This window comes from Chlorocebus sabaeus, chromosome 7 (assembly GCF_047675955.1).
Source record: "Chlorocebus sabaeus isolate Y175 chromosome 7, mChlSab1.0.hap1, whole genome shotgun sequence".
In the NCBI taxonomy this organism is placed as follows: domain Eukaryota; kingdom Metazoa; phylum Chordata; class Mammalia; order Primates; family Cercopithecidae; genus Chlorocebus; species Chlorocebus sabaeus.
Genome location: NC_132910.1, coordinates 9,148,181 through 9,163,233, shown reverse-complemented (window position 1 = coordinate 9,163,233; position 15,053 = coordinate 9,148,181).

Genomic DNA, 15,053 nt, shown 5'->3' with positions numbered 1-15,053 from the left:
TCTGCTCCGTGAGTTGCATCCACTGCCTAACGAGTTCCAGTGAGACGAACTGAGTACCTCAGTTAGATATGCAGGAATCACTGGTTTTCTGCGTTGATCTTACTGGGAGCTGCAGACCAGAGCTGTTTCTACTCTGCCATCTTGGCCCCTCCCACCAAATATGGGGTTTTTTGTTTGTTTGTTTGTTTGTTTTACAGGTTTTGTTTTGTTTTGTTTTTTCTCATCCTGTGTCTTTTCCCGGACTTGTGTTTTCACTTTGTAATTTTCTCTGTATATGCAGTTACTTCTAAATGTTACAGCCTTTAACGTCTGACTTCCAAAAGGAAAAAAAAAAAAAATAGAAAAAAAGAAATGAAAGTTGGTGGAAAAGGACATGAGTCCCCTCTAAATCCCTGGTAATTCAGCCAAAGTGGGAGGCTCTGGCAAAAGTTAGGGTAAGTGCAACAACACTGATCACTCGCTTCTTTTTCTGTACCTTTGTGATCAGAAGGAGCAACCAGAAATCAGAGTACAGATCTCTGGTTTTTGAAAAGGCTCCTTTTTGGCCACCTGGCTCCTGCATGCTATGAATCCAAGCCTTGCCCTGGAAGTTTCAAACCTTCAAAAGACTCCAGAGTTCCAGAGTAGTTATATCAGACTGATTCTGTCAATGTCACCATTGTCTCTGTGGGGAGAGAGATTCCTGGTCCTCCCTACTCTGCTATATTCCCATAGCCTTTCTCCAAAAGCTAACATCTTTAAGGAATATTTCTATCATGTAATATTATGTCATTTATGCTATTTTTTTGTTTGTTTGTTGTTTGAGACTGAGTTTCACTCTGTTGCCCAGGCTGTAGAATAGTGGCGTGATCTCCTCTCACTGCAGACTTCACCCCCCGGGGTTCAAGTTATTCTCCTTCCTCAACCTCAGGAGTAGCTGGGATTACAGGTATACGCCACCATGTCCGTCTAATTTTTGTATTTTTAGCAGAGACAAGGTTTCACCATGTTGGCCAGGCTGGTTTCCAACTCCTAGCCTTAAGTAATTCGCCCTCCTAGGCCTCCCAATATGCTGGGATTATAGGCATGAGCCACTGCTCCTTGACTAATTTATGCTATGTTTTTACATTTACCTTAATCTTTCCAAATAGTTGTACATTTTATTGGTGTTTTTAAAAATAAACAAATGTGGCCGGGCGCGGTGGCTCACGCCTGTAATCCCAGCACTTTGGGAAGCCGAGGCGGGTGGATCACAAGGTCAGGAGATCGAGACCATGGTGAAACCCCGTCTCTACTAAAAAATAGAAAAAAATTAGCCGGGCGCAGTGGCGGGCGCCTGTAGTCCCAGCTACTGGGGAGGCTGAGGTAGGAGAATGGCGTGAACCCAGGAGGCGGAGCTTGCAGTGAGCCGAGATTGCGCCACTGCACTCCAGCCTGGGCGACAGAGCGAGACTCCGTCTCAAAAAAAAAAAATAAAAAAAAATAAACAAATGTATAATTTGTTTTATGATGTTACTCATTTTATGTCTCTGAAACTATTTTTTCACGTTACAAAATATCTTACTTTTCAGTCATCAATTTTATTATTTTGAGAATTGTGATTATAGTGTCTTTACACTACAATTTCTCATATTCACATTTTATTTCTCACTATTTAGTATTTATATAGCATAGTGAAAGCTTAATAAATGTTTAAATTATTTTTATGATTAATACTTGGGAAAACAGGACGAGTCCAGGAAAAATATATGCTGAAATAGATATCATGTTAGTTAATGTTATATGTCAAATTTACTGGGTTAAGAGAGGCCCAGAAGGCTGGTGTAAAACTATTTTTTGATGTGTCTGTAAGGAGGGTTCCAGAGGAAATTAGCATTTTAATCATTAGACTGAGTAAAGAACTAATGTGGCCAGGAATCATCCAATCCATTGAGGTCTTGCCTGCAGTAGAACAACAACAACAACAACAGCAACAACAAAAACAGAGAAAGGGTGAAAGTACTCTCTTTTCTTGAGCTGGCACATTTATTTTCTGTCCTCTGACAGAGCTCTTGGCTCTTTGTTCTTTGGACTTCAGGATTTACATCAGCATCCCTTCGGTTCTCAAGTCATCAGCTGTGGTCTTGGAATTATACTGTCAGCTCCTCTAATTCACAATCCTCTGAACTCAGAATAAATTACATCACTAGCTTTCCTGGTTCTCCAGTTTTTGGAAAGTATATCATGAGACTTCTCAGTCTCCTTAATCGCATGAACCAATCCACATAATAAATATCCTCTTATATGTTCATATATATCCTATTAGTTTTGTTTCTTTAATTAAAAAAAATTGCAATTGGGGAAAAAGTGGTCTGTAAAAAGCATTTAAATGCTGAAAAGTTTATTCTTATTGAATACTGTATTATGTTTCAGTGTTTATGGTAGAGAAGCATAACTATATTGCTACTGAAACCCAATTATGCAAAGTAAAAATAAATATTTTAATATTTTGAATTTTGAAAAAATCATCTCCACTTATTCCTTAATCTATTTCTGTTGATCACTGCTCTAGGTTTTAATTGACAAAACAGGATTTCAGACCCAGATAATTAACTTTATATCCTGTGTATTCTTGTTCAATATTCTTTTTAGTTTTTGTTTGTAACCATATATATAATTAATAAAGTTCATTTAAACATTTTTTACTCTATTGATGTTTATCATCCTAATTATTTTCTACTGTTATTTATTGATTGTAATTACCCCTTGTTTATCAACATTGCTTCTTAAATTTCTTCGGCTTTTTTTTTTTTAAATTTATTTATTATTATTATACTTTAAGTTGTAGGGTACATGTGCACAACGTGCAGGTTTGTTACATATGTATACTTGTGCCATGTTGGTGTGCTGCACCCATCAACTCGTCATTTACATCAGGTATAACTCCCAATGCAATCCCTCCCCCCTCCCCCCTCCCCATGATAGGCCCCGGTGTGTGATGTTCCCCTTCCCGAGTCCAAGTGATCTCATTGTTCAGTTCCCACCTATGAGTGAGAACATGCGGTGTTGGGTTTTCTGTTCTTGTGATAGTTTGCAAAGCATGATGGTTTCCAGCTGCATCCATGTCCCTACAAAGGACACAAACTCATCCTTTTTTATGGCTGCATAGTATTCCATGGTGTCTATGTGCCACATTTTCTTAATCCAATCTGTCACTGATGGACATTTGGGTTGATTCCAAGTCTTTGCTATTGTGAATAGTGCTGCAATAAACATACGTGTACATGTGTCTTTATAGCAGCATAATTTATAATCCTTTGGGTATATACCCAGTAATGGGATGGCTGGGTCATATGGTACATCTAGTTCTAGATCCCTGAGGAATCGCCATACTGTTTTCCATAATGGTTGAACTAGTTTACAATCCCACCAACAGTGTGAAAGTGTTCCTATTTCTCCACATCCTCCCCAGCACCTGTTGTTTCCTGACTTTTTAATGATTGCCATTCTAACTGGTGTGAGATGGTATCTCATTGTGGTTTTGATTTGCATTTCTCTGATGGCCAGTGATGATGAGCATTTTTTCATGTGTCTGTTGGCTGTATGAATGTCTTCTTTTGAGAAATGTCTGTTCATATCCTTTGCCCACTTTTTGATGGGGTTGTTTGTTTTTTTCTTGTAAATTTGTTTGAGTTCTTTGTAGGTTCTGGATATTAGCCCTTTGTCAGATGAGTAGATTGCAAAAATTTTCTCCCATTCTGTAGGTTGCCTGTTCACTCTGATGGTAGTTTCTTTTGCTGTGCAGAAGCTCTTTAGTTTAATGAGATCCCATTTGTCAATTTTGGCTTTTGCTGCCGTTGCTTTTGGTGTTTTAGACATGAAGTCCTTGCCCATGCCTATGTCCTGAATGGTACTACCTAGGTTTTCCCATCTACAGCCATCTGATCTTTGACAAACCTGAGAGAAACAAGAAATGGGGAAAGCATTCCCTATTTAATAAATGGTGCTGGGAAAATTGGCTAGCGATAAGTAGAAAGCTGAAACTGGATCCTTTCCTTACTCCTTATACGAAAATTAATTCAAGATGGATTAGAGACTTTCTTCGGCTTTTCAAAGAGTGTTACTCTGTCTGAATTATTTCATTCCAGGTAATATTTCCTCTTGTTTTCATGGAAAGAAAGCAATTCTATAGCCAGATGAGGAAGTCCAGGGTCATAATTTCTGTCTTTAAAATTGTGTGCCAGCAATGACTTTCAGATATATTTGTCCCAGAGAGAACTGATAATAGTCTGATATTTTCCTCAGAGTTCCCCATATTATATGTGTATAGGTGGATGAGGAGGATCATATTTTACAGATGCGCCTTAAATGGAATGGGCTGAGGGAGATTCTGTGTAGGAAGAAGAGTCTGTAAGCTCTAGCCTAGTTTCATAAAAGCTTACTATAACATAAATCAGATATCATCCCAGGTAATAAAAACATCATACTAAGTTTCCTCATATGGTAGGCAGAATTTTAAGACTGTTCCTGTAATTTCCAACCCCTGATATTTAGCCCTTCATTCAATTCAACCTTCAACCTTCTTTCTTTATTTTTTTTTTTTACAGTAGAATTTCCTCTATTATGAGTCAGCTTACCAGAGGTGGTATATACTTCTGTCTCTCAGCTTAGGTCTGTGGCAGTTTAAACATATGCATATTATACAAGTTACTCTATTTTTGGCTACCAGAGTTTCCAAAATTCCTCCAGCATCACCCATTCAGTATTTTGTGTTTCTGTATCTCCTGGGATTAAACACATGAATACTATTCTTACTCCACTTACAACGTTGAAGTTTTGTGGGAGTTGTTGTCTCTAAATTACTGGACAGGAAAGAATAAATGCAAACTTCAACAGGATAAGTGTTATTAATTTTCTAGATGGTGCATCTATTTCTGAAATATGGGTGCATATTTGGGGTAAAATCAGGGTTCTTTATTTGCTTTTAGCTAGAAATGTTGATTTGCTTTATATTTATGTCATTTATTATTACAATTTTTATTCCAATTTTTAAATCCTGTGTTCATTTGATAATTTTCTAAATGCTCACAAAATATATTTATAAAATTATCTTATTCATTTATTCAAAAATGATGGTCTCTACAAATGACTAATATTTGATATTTTGTGTAACATCAGTGTCTTCATTAAAGCCTTTCTGGCCTGCCATATTTGCAAAAACATTGGCCAACATCAGTATCAAAAGCCTCATCTGCAATGTAGCAGCTGGTGGAAATGCCCCAGCAGCAGGTGCTACACTGGCAGGAGATACTATCTCTTCCTCAGCTACTGCTGAAGCTTGGAAGAAGAAAGGAGAACAAAGAGAGGAATATGAGGAGTCCTATGATAACGTGGGCTTCAATCTTTTTGACTAAACTTCTGTTATAACATGTTCAATAAAGAGCTGAACTCTATAATAAAATAGAATGAGGTTTGGAGAAGTGGAGGCTGAGTGGTAATATCTTGTTAGAAGTTACATTATGTACACAAAATTTGAGATGTGAGAAGACAAGATTTAGTAATGTTACTACAACTAAAGAACATGTGAGGCAAAGGCAAGAAAGACAGGGGCCAAATGGTAAAACTCAAATAGGTTTATATTTGTCTCATGTCAATTGTATATGTGTACAAATAAGATTTTAGTACCTATAATGAAGTCATACATATAATTTTTTAATTCCTTAGGTAAACTGTTTTGCAATTATATAAATTCCACTAAAATCTCAATTAATGCCCAAGCAGGAAAAAAAACTGTATTGCAGGCAATTAACAAAAAAGCTACTATTACTTATTAGATGAGTCAGTATATATATATTTGTAGGCATGGTATATGTGCTGTATGTGCATAGGTATGTGTATGCATATGTTTGTGTGCCCATGTATGTGTCTGTCTGTGTATATGTCTATATATATGTATAAATATAATTTTTAATGATTTTTATAGCAATACCTTATGCCAGTAATCATGAATAGTCATTATTGGAGAGTAGTCCCTATACCAGCAGGATTAGCATCGTCTAGAAATTTGTTACAAATGCATATTATCAGCCTGTACTATACACTTCAGACTGCTCAATTAGGAACTGTAGGGATTGATCGACTGGGCGCAGTGGCTCATGCCTGCAATCCCAGCACTTTGGGAGGCCGAAGGTGTATCAAAAAGTAAGGAGATACAGATCATCCTGGCCAACATGGTGAAAATACAAAAATTAGCTGGGTGTGGTGGCTTGTGCCTATTGATCTAGTAATCATCCTTTAATAAACCTTACATTTGATTATGTGCATATAAACCTTTAAGAACCACTGATTTATGAAACATCATTTGTAGTATATTTTTCATATAAGAGAAATATTGATAAGAAACTTTTAGGGGTTTTTGAATAAGAATATTTTCTCTGATCATTTTGAAGCAAAATCAGGTACTTTAGGGAGATTGTTGCCTTTGCCGTTTCTAGGTGACAGACATTAAGACATAACAGTGCCTCTGCCTTTTTCATAAAGACTAAATGCATTCTAAAATTATCAATGGCTTCTTATTTATTTGTGTATTAATATAATCATTAAAAAGATGTTACCATTAATAAATGTAGCATAATTTAAAATCATAGGAAACAAGTCAGGTGACAAAGGCAAATGTATTTTGCAACTGATTTGCTTTTATTTTCAAAACTAGAGGACTTATTTTCCAAGCACTTACCTGAGAAAAGATTGGTTAACAAAAAAAAGTTAGAATGAATAAAATGAAAATCTAGGATCCAGATTCTTACTATATGTGGCATTAATGTACTATTGTTGAAATATACCACATTCCATAATGCTAATATATAAAATAGTACTATTTAAAGAATACACCGTTGGGACTGCACTGAGTAAGAACAGCACACAGCACTGGGTCTCACTCGAGGTCTGTTGTAACCACTCTGGCTAGCACCTATGTTCACTCAAGGCTCTAGCTCTATACAATCAGCAGGTGACAAAGTCAGCCAGGTGTGTGTCCTTCCTTTCAGGGTAGCAAGTTCACCCAGGTCCTGGGCAGGTCCAGAGATGCTGCCTGTGAGCCAGGGATTGGAGTAAGAAACCTTAGAAATATACCTTCTTTCTATTCTACTGCAGCCAAAATGGTACTCAAACTACAATATAGTCTTTCCAATCCTTTCCTTCCCTTTCCCCAGGCAGAGGAGCCTCTCGCTGCGGCCACCACCACCACTGGCTCATGAGGGGTTCTGCCAGGCTACTCCTGATGTTCACTTGAAGCCCGAGAGCTCTTCCTTCAGTTCGTGGTGACTGCTGCCAGGCTTGGCACTCACCTTCAAGGCAGTGGGATCCCCTCTGGCCCAGGGCAGTTCCAGAAATGCTGTCCAAGATCCTTGGTCCGGGCTTGGAGATTAAAAGTTCCTGCTTATGGTTCTACCCTTCTGTGGCCAAGCTGGTACCTAAGTTTCAAGACAAAGTCCTTTTTAATTTTTTCTCTGCTTTTTCCAAACAGAAGGAATCTATCATCATACCCACCACAGCTAGGAATGTGACAGGTCACACCTGAAGCCAGCAGGTCTCAGAGCCCAAGGCCCGTGGCATACTCCTTGCATATCACTATTGGTTATTCAGGGCCCAATAACTCTTTAGTCAGCATGTAATGAATAATTTCAGGACTTGGTACTTCCCTTCAAGGCAGCGGGTACCCTTTTGGCCAAAGGTGTGTCTAGAAATGTCATCCATGAGCTAGGCCTGGAATGGGAGTCTCACAACTCTTATTGGTGGCCTATCCTACTGTGGCTGAGCTGGTATTGAAGATACAAGACAAAGTCCTCTTTACTCTTTGCTCTCCCCTCCTTAAGCAGAAGGAAAGAGTTACTTTTGTCGCTGCAAGCTGAACTGCCTAGGGTTGGGGGAAGGGTGGTACAAGCACATCCTTAGCTGCCCCGACTGGTGTCTCCCCAGGTCACGTGGCAGCCTAGTCTGTTGGCTCTGAGCCCAATCCAGCACTAGTAGTTGCCTAGGAATTACAGTCCTTGTGTCTTATACTGCCTTTCAAGTGGAGTTAGAACTCCAGGACCCTATGGTCCATGATAGTAAGGATTGTCAAGAACTGAATCCAGTTGCTAGGATAGGTGATTCCCCACTAGCTAAAACTGTTCCAAATGCTCCTTCCATTCATGAGCACTGGCTGAGTTTAGCACAACTTAGCTCTCAGTTGGGACAGAGCAGCACTGAGTTCAATGTAAAGTCTCCACTGTGCTCTCCCTCCCCCAAATGCGCAAACACTTTATGCCACATGGCTGCTGTTGGGGAGTGGAGGAGGGGTGGCATTAGTGATTTAAGATTGTCTTTCCTACCCACTTCAATGACTCTTTGATCTATATCAACTTAAAACCAGGCACTGTGATGACTCATCTGAATTTGATTCTTGTGGCAGTGCTTTTCTGTATGCAGGTTGTTGTTAAAATTTGGTGTTCCTGCAGGGGAAACAAACAGTGTAGTCTCCTATTCTACCATGTTGCTCTGCCTTAATTTTTATTTTAGATTCAGGGTGTACATATGCAGTTTCATTACATGGGTGTATTTCCTAATGCTGATATCTGGGTTATGAATAATCCCATCACCCAGATAGTGAGCATAGTACCCAATATCTGCTAGAAGCTTTTTTTTTTCTTATTTTCAGATGCACAGGTCAGTGGCCATTTTTTTTTTTTTTTTTTTGGTATTTAATTCTGTCTTTCTATTTGCTGTTGTTGCTTTTAGAAAGAATTTAGCAGATACATTGTCTATTTTTATATATTTTGCTTTTTCTTCTAGTTTCCTTCAAAATATTCTCTTTGTATTTGAAATTCCATACATTTACCAAAATATTTCTACATGTTAATTTTTTATTTCACCACGTCCTGTGTTTTTGTATCTATTAATTTATGTCTTTCATCATGTTTTGACAATTCTAGTCATTGTATCATCAAATATTCCCTTTCCTGCATTTCTTTAGTCAGTCTTTCTTACATTATGATTTGATTTATTTTAGGTATTTTTCTATACTCATTTTTCTTCCCTTTGTGTTTTTAATTTCTAGTACTCTATGATACATTCTAGATAATTTATGTAATTTGGTCTTCTTGTTTACCAATTATCTCTTCAGCTATATCTAGTCTTCTGTTTAGTTCATGCATCTAATTTTAAATTTTACTCTAGAATTGTTATTTGGCTTTTCTTCAAGTCTGGCCAGTCATTTTAAAATAATAAACCTCTGTTTTCAGAAATACAGTTAGTACCACCTCATATTTAAATACATGAGTATACTTAATGACTTATTTCATCTTACCATTTTGAGGTTGACAAGTATTAGCCATGGGACATGGGCTGAGGCTGCAGTGACTTGGATGTTCAGTTGAGTTGAAATATTCAAGATAGTTCACTCACGTATCTGGCAGTTTATACTTCTTGTTGATTGGAAGTGAGCTTGGACCATTGACTAGAGCAACTACATGTGACCTCTCCATATGGCTTGGCTCTGTGCTTTCTAAGCTCATGGTGAGTGTGTTTTACAAGGTCACATTCTTAAAACAAGTATTCTAAGATCTTGAAAGTAATTTTAATTAAAATGTAAATAAAATTTGTCTCTTGCACTCATAGAAATTACAATTCTTGATTCATTTTATACATAAAATGGATGCTCAATAAATTAAGATGAATGAATAAAAATAATTTCAAAACACAGAAAGACAACTATTAGATTAAAGGGGAATTTATTGTGAATTTTATTTATATTTATGTAAAGATTGTTGGTAGTTCTGATAATGCCTAGCAGATAGTTGCTTTTGATTCATAGAGTCACTGATTGTTTAATGCTTTCATAAAAGATTTTGTTTATTGCCAGATCAAATGTAGCCAGCAAGAAACCTTTCTTTATAATCAGTGTAAATTTGTTTTCTTAAGTTCTTCTTTCTCTTTTTTTATATTTGTGAAGGAATTCTGGAGTGTTTATTAGCAAATAATATTAATTTTCTCAATTGAGGTTCTGTTGTTATAAGACCATCAAAATCTACATTGTAAATATTGGGAGGATAAAAGAGAAAGTTTGCTTTATATTTGATCTAATTTTAAGGAAAAATATGGGCATTTTGATCATTTAAATAACAAAGTTTTATGAACATCAAATATATGCCAGGCACTGTGATAGTCATTGGGGATACCCAAATGAACAAGACCAGTAAAATCCTTCCTGTCAATGGAGTTTATATTTTAGAGAGTGAAACAAAAACAAACTTAAATATGAGAAGAATAGATAACATTTAAGACTGTGATGTGTTAGGAAGAAGCAGGATGATGAATGGGTAGGTATCTCTCTATCCTTTATCTACCTATCTAATCTACCTGTAACATACTAGGAATAGTCTATTTAAATGGGTGAAATTTAAGGATAAAGGCTAAAAATAATATTGAATGAGCTGAGTCAGATGAAGAACTAGGAAAGACTATATCAGGCAGAAGAAAATGTGCTTGTTATAGAAATGTTAGGTGAGGATTAAAATAATAAATTACAGCTCAAATATTGTGCATCTTTAAATCTACCATGTCCACAATATTTATCTGAAAAAAGAATTCTCTTACTAAAAGAAATTGAAAAATTGTAATAGAAAATAATTGAAAATATAAATATTAAATTATATACTCACTGATATTTTTTAATTGTTATTTTGCATTTAATTTTTTCTGTAATTTCTAACTTTTTTTTTTTTTTTTTTTTTTTTTTTAGATGGAGTCTCACTGTGTCACCCAGGCTGGAGTATAGTGGCACAATCTCAGCTCATTACAACCTCTGCCTCCCAGGTTCAAGCTATTCTCCTACTTCTGACCCCCAAGTGGCTGGGACTACAGGCGCATGCCACCATGCCCAGCTAATTTTTGTATTTTCAGTAGACACAGGGGGTTTCACTGTGTTGGCCAGACTGACCTCAAATTCATTTTCTGGCTCAAATTCCTTTTCTCAGGTGATCTGCCTGCCTCGGCCTTCCAAAGTTAATTTCTAACTTTCAAACAGCATTAGTTTCATGGCTAGAATTCTTTGTCCTAGACAGTTTTTATAATAGGAATTAACAAATTTATTGAAAAATAAGAAAATAATTATTAACACAAACAAGTATGGTAAAGGATAACTATGTAAAGCCCTATGATTTCTTTTCTTAATAGAAACACGCACTCAGAATTGTAATTTCACATTTTATTGAAATGATTTAACACTCATTTAGTAGAGTAATATTGACTTTAAATTTTTAATTCTTATAGAATTTTTAATCATCTTTGTGTAATACATAGTTATAGTAATGACTTCCAAAGTGACATTCATTCAAAAGTATAATGAATTCCAACTTTTTTAATCACTTAAATATTGTTATGAATCATCATAGTGTATGGACTTTAAAACTAGAGATTTGATGTACAGTTTAATTATGCCATGTATTAGTCAAATGTCTCAAACATTGTACATACATACCTAATCTTAAATCTCTTTTGCATGCTCACTCTTGCTTTCTATTAAGAGGCAAAGTTAAAACATACAAATTAAAAAAGAGAAAATCTATTGGACTTGTCAAAAAAATCCACAAATATTGACTATTGAGCTACTGAGAAATTTTAATGTAGTTTCCCACAGAACAGTGATCAAGTGGGGCTTTCATAAATATATTTTTTAAAAGCTCACATTTTTTGATAGACAACTGGTTTGATTTAATATGTAATATCATTGACTGGCCAAGTTTAATATATAATGCACAAAGTTATAGAAGTATTTCCCTCAATGTAATAATTTCCAAATTCCCACCGGCAATTTCAATGAAACAATATTTTCTTTATATAAAAGCTGTTGTTCGGCAGAAAAAAATTGGATTTTCATTTTTATAACAATACCATCAAGAAATAAAGAACATATAAAAGTAAGAAATCTGAATTAGAAATAGACTAAAGTTTTGTTACCAGCTGAGTCATTAATATCATTTAAGCTCCAAATAACTTACTGATCTTATTCAGAAGCCAATAAATCATGAAATATATAAGCAAGGGCTTTGGAAGAAACAAGTTATTTAGCTAGGTACAAAATACTATAAGTAGCAAATATTTTTCCAAATCCAATGTATTGCTATTATAAACTTTGAAAATGAAATGTTATATATTAATAAAAATTTAATATAAAATTTATAAAAATTTACATTTTTATTATTTTGTATCAAAGACTTACATTTTTAAATAAAAATTGAATATAATTATCTTGAAGTTATAAATAGTCATAGAGCTAATTTTTGAAATAATGCTATGTTTGAAATTATATTAATTCAACAATTTTTATTTCAATTATAAAACAATATCTTTCTTCATTAGAAAGCCAGGTCATCTATTATAATAAGAATCAAGCTCAGTACTAACAATTAAGGTACACTTGAGCCTTATGTACCCACCAAAATATAAAACTAGTCTAACATACATAGTTGAAATTTTTCTAATACAAATGATTGTGTGTCTTAAAATTTCTTAAAGTGACATGTTCATGCAATTCTAAGCTTTTATAATTTATTTCTTCATGCCTGCCAAGAGTAATATGATCTAGGACTAACAATGTGCCCATTGTGACCAATAATGTTTGTTTCTTTATCTCAAACTCTGACATTCATGAGAAGATTTTAAACATTTTAAACTTTATTTAAATTATTGTTAGGTAGATGGAACAAAATTAAGTTTTTCCTTAATACTTCTTTTTCATTCTTTATGATTGTATTACCTGGCTTTGAAATCTATTATTTTCTTCTGAAAGAAAATTATCCATCTATTGTTCTATTCTTTTTTCAGGCACTTTGTTCTTCTGTGAATCAGAACAAATTATGAAATGATTGTAATTAGATGATAAACTTGTTCATAATCTCCCTGCTGCCCTTAAGAGCTAAGCTAGCACAGTTGTAAGATAACACCAGGAAGTCTTACTATAAGTTATGTTGGGTAAACAGATTCACAAAGTTTTTAAATGATCTTACAAAAATTGTATTGAATTCTATATACTCAATTTGTATGTTATATTTCTGTACATTATTTGCATGAAGATGAGGGACTTACTTCACTTCAGCACTTCCTTGGGCACCTGTAGATGAGTTTCCCTTTGGGAATATTGTTCCTAAGACTTTAGGAAACCACTCAAATAATCAACCATAAATGTTATAATGCACACAGATAAAAGCTCATGTGTCTCCTTTAGGAAGTTACAGAGTTCATGAAAGCATAATGATAATGCTCAGGTAATTCTTAGGCAAATGGAAGCAGAGTAGGAAATAAAATCATCAATTACTTTCCTATTCCAACACTTCCATTATTCTAGAACAAATGCATTTTTTAATCCATAAAGATATTTGAAATGATTCATCTAATTTAGTTGTCCTGAAAACAAAACAAACAACAGTAACAAAACTTGGTGCTTGAATTGAATGAAAAACAGTAGTAGAGAATTTACCAGTCCCAATTCTGTCTGATTGATTGTGTTTGTCAGGATTCTCCAGAGAAGCAAAACAAATGGGACATATATGTCAAGAAGGAGCTAGAAAAATTTATTTTAAAGAATTGGTTCACAAAATTGTGGAAGATGGCGGGTCCAGAATGTTCAGAGCAGGTTGGCAGGCTGTATGTTTTGGAAGGGGTTGATGTAGTCTTGAGTCCAAAGGAGGTCTGGAACATTTTCTTTGGGGGACCTCATTCTTTCATCTTAAGGTTTTCCCTTGATGGGATGAGGCTCACACACATTATAATGGGTAATCTGTTTTACTCAAAGTCTACTTATTAAATTGTTAATCACATGGAAAGAATATTTTCACAGCAACCTCTAGACTGCTGTTTTGACCATACACTGGGTGCCATAGCCTAGGCAAGTTGAAACATAAAGGAGCCGACACTGTGGTTTATGAAATTGTAAACAAAATACTTCAGGGAATATGTGCAAGGCCAATCATCGTATCATTGTAAGACTGCTTAAATGACACTATCTCAAATATCTATCAATCAAGATATTTATTGATTATTAAAATACACTAAACCAATAAAAGACCATACATAGAGAAAAAAGAAGAAAGGAACTAGCTAAATACAGATACGGAAAGATTTCCAAAATATGCTGTCCTATGAAAATGAAGGATAGAACAACATATTTAACACTGTAAATTTTGTTCAAAAGGGAGGGGTAAAAATTACATATTCAAATCTGCTGGCATGTATAGAAAAATCTAAGGAAAGATGCAATCAAAAGATGAAAATATTTTACTGTGTTCTGAGGGGATGGGTATGTGGACTCTAAGCAGATAGCAAAGAGGATCAGATATTCATTGGACAATGCACACAAGATAAAATATATGAATAAATTTGGAGAGAAGATAATAATTAGAGAATAATGTGCAAGTTGAAGTTATAACTGATAGATCTTATTATATCATGTGATTGTTTACTTTTCAAAGAAAATTGTAGATATAAAAATAATAGAAAATATTTATTTAAACAAACTCCTAGGGCTTCTAATTTCCTCTAACATGCATTCAATTTCACTTTATATATTTTGAAATACTAAGTAATGAAAGTAATATGAATGTCTGACTTCAGACATAAAATTTGAGATGATGTAAAAATACCAGTAAGAATTCTTCATTGGTTCTCATGTCTTTATACATTTTAAGTAGTTTTTAAGGAGTAAAATCTATAGTTTTACAGACCGCCAAAGTCTTTACAATTTTAGAGAAACTATTTTTCTTCTTTCAGATTACACACACACACACACACACAAACACACACACACACAGAGAGAGATTTAAATGACAGTCAACCCTTAGGTACATCAGCTTGGTTCATATGTTCAGAGCTTGCTTTTATCCCAGTGTAATAGTAAAAGTAAAAGGATAAAAGGTTGCTTTACAGGAAAACTTTAAATTATAGCCACCTGTTGAAAGTTCTAGAAACTTCTAGTCACCATTTACATGAACAATCTTGCTTTCTAACCTTACAATTTGTTTTGTGGAGAAATAAACGTTATCATGTCTTTCATGCTTTGA